This window comes from Penaeus monodon, chromosome 16 (assembly GCF_015228065.2).
Source record: "Penaeus monodon isolate SGIC_2016 chromosome 16, NSTDA_Pmon_1, whole genome shotgun sequence".
NCBI classification, from domain to species: Eukaryota; Metazoa; Arthropoda; class Malacostraca; order Decapoda; family Penaeidae; genus Penaeus; species Penaeus monodon.
The window spans coordinates 46,602,695-46,606,007 of record NC_051401.1 but is presented as its reverse complement, the minus strand read 5'-3'; positions in this window follow the sequence as shown (position 1 = coordinate 46,606,007).

The window sequence follows — 3,313 nt, the reverse complement described above, 5'->3', positions numbered from 1 at the left end:
ATTAGTTTACATAATTGTGGTTCCAGAATGCGTTACCAGGCTATTTTTCTATTAAACCAAACTTAATCTGATCTGATTCCTTACAAATTAAATACCTGAACTGTTGCTGAAAAGCTTGGAGTACACATTAACTTGTGACTTTATTTCCTTTCCCTTCTTTTTTCTGAAAACGCCCTGAATTCCCATATTGTAATTCACCTCTCCATCCATACGACAATACAAAAATACAAGGAATTCAGAAACGGCGACATAATCATAACTCAAAAAAAAAGTACACTTATCAGGAAAAACTCTGCATTCTCCTCCAAGATTTTTCATGTCATTGTCGCTATATTCTTTAAAAAAAAACTAGTGAAGCTATAATACAAAGAAGGAAAAAAAGGCATACAGAAATTATAGTCCTAAGAAAAGTGAGCAAATATCAATGACCCAAAAGGGGCATCCATGGAGGGACCCCCCCCCCCCCCCTGTCAAAAACAGGTGCTCCTTCAATTCATCAAAATATTCACCTTGAGATGCGAGAAACAGCCAAGACAACTCTTCGACATAACACTGGCACTTTTCACGACTGCATAATAGCGGACACTTTAACCATTTTCTTCCTTTTTTTCTCCCACCTTTTGGTAACACACCCCCTCCGAGCAATTAATCCACACAGAAACATGCGCTGCATTATAAATATGACAATGAATATGTACAATGAACCCTTAAGGCAGTTAAGTCTTCTACCTCATCATCTTGGTGGCTTAAAAACAAATTCAAATCGTCAAAGTCATATTCCATGAGATTATATATATATACTGCATTTTAGAGTGGCATTTGCAGAAAAAATTGATATCAAAAGAAGTTACTATCTCTATAAAAAAAAAAAAAAAAAAAAATAATAATAAATAAATAAAAAGAAGCAAATCATAGGAAGAGAAACATTGTTTTATTTATATCTACAAGATTTTTATTGATTTTTTTTTCATATTAATTGTACATGCTGAAAAAGTATATCCCTCAGTCTGGATGGAATAAACACTTGTGAGAAGAAGTGAGGCAGCTGCAGCTTCCACACAGATTAGGTATGATCTAAATGTTTGTTTACAAAATACAACTCAAAATACTGAATACTTTTAAACATCTTTAATAATGCATCTCCTCAATTTAATCACCAAATGTCCAATTAAGAACCTAAACCTGTATATTCCCTCTCTTCTCACAAACACAACATTTAAACTAAATGATGACATGAAATATTGTTCACCTAAAAGTATTGCCTTATTGTACAGAGTCCAACCACTTCACCTTATCAGTATTACTGTATGTAAAAACATGTGTGCACATGTAAAATAAATACATATACATGCATGCTCATACTGTTTTATGATTCATGTGTGTGTATAAATTTTGAAAACCAGTGTGATCTTTTAAATAGATACATTTAATATCTACCTATCTATATGTATTATGTATGTATGTGTACATACATATATGTATACATATACATAAACATGTACATAAAAGTATACATATTCATTATATACAAATTTATAACTCCTTGTCATTGAGTACTCTTGAGAAATCTCTTGGAGGTCTCAGTGCTTGCACCTTGCATCAAGGGAATGCAACCTTTCTGCCAGGTGAGAACATTGAAGTAACCATGACTTGTATACAGTGAGCACCTGATGCCAAGGGAACAAACACATACATATACCCATATACACATACATATACCTATTCATATATTTATTAATATGTGTTTGTTTTGAATGTCGTGTACTGCATATGAATTCCTGTGTCTCTCATACAGCTGCCAACGGCAATACTCAGTATACACTTTGCTTGTCATCCAGGCACAAAATCTTTAAGGCTGAGTTTTTTGTTGCTTTTTTTTTTCAATAATACCTTCTGATCAACTGAACCACCTGATCTCCGATTCCTATTGAAAAAAAATTGGATGAACATAATTAATTGAGGCAGACAGGCTTAGGCATTGTGTTAAATGGTACACTGCCAGTAAGATCAGATTAATAAATGTCATCACATAGAATACAATTAAAGAGTGAATGAAAGAAAGAAAGAAAAAAAAAAACATTAGAGTCTATATAATATGCTTTGCATGTTGGGGACCCTTGAGGCCAGTAAATAAGAAAGACTTAAATGAGTAATTTTCTATTAAAATTATCTCCCAGCACATGTCCTCTCAAATAAATTAATGACATAAGAAAAAAATAATAATAATAATAAAATAAGACAATCAGTGCTATTTTCTGTATATTCACATGAAATTACAATTTTCTTATCAATGGCATTTATTCTTTCCCAGACACTATACACACGCATCTCAGCATATCTACACTTGAACACTTACACACAAGCAATGCCTACACACACACACACACACACATACATGCATCATTTATCACACACACACACACATACATATATATCAGTCAGCAAATCCTAGCATGGTGACGTATGCCCTCGTGCATTCCATTCATGTTTGCAACGTGTGCTGGCTTGACACAACAACACTCAAACCAGCAATCAAAGCAGAAACAACAGAGGTCTCCACCGTACTCTAATAAGAATCAAGATCACTGTATTTGTGGGCTTAGCATTTCGTCACAGATACACAATGTGGTCAAGATGAAATTAAACACCACATAATCATGTATATCCTTTCTAGAATGGCATGCTAATAATGTGGTGAAGGATTATGAAATAAAAAAAAAAGAAAAAGAAAAAGAGAAAGAAAAAAAAAATGGAAAAAATATATATATATTAGGGGCAAGTTGACAGTGGCGGTGATGTGTGGGGGGGAGCTCGTGGTCTCACTACCTCAGACCCGACTTCTCTTCTGCCCGAATCCTTAAAGCATGGCTGGAGACTCAACGCAGGGCGAAATACCCAAATCGGTAAGAGAATTATGAACTATCCTTTTTTTTTCTTTTCTCTTATTTCATACAAAGCTCAATTTGCCTTTTTTGACAGATGTAAGAGAAGTTAAAATGAGATGGGGGGAAAAGTTTTTTTTTGTTTTTTTGTTTTTTTTTTGTTCATTTTTGTTTGTTTTTGTTTTTTTAATCTATTCCTGGGAGTTAAGCATTCGGGCTTGACACAACTTCAGTCGGCCCCAAAAAAACACACCACACACACACCCCCCCCAAAAACACCCAAACAAAACCAACCCCCCCCACAGACACACACACACACACCAACACACAACCCCTCGCACTCCCCTACCTCAAATACGAGTTTTGGTTTCATTGTGGAAAACCCTGTAGAGCCCCAAAATGAGGGAAGTTTCAGGAAGAAAAAAAAAAAA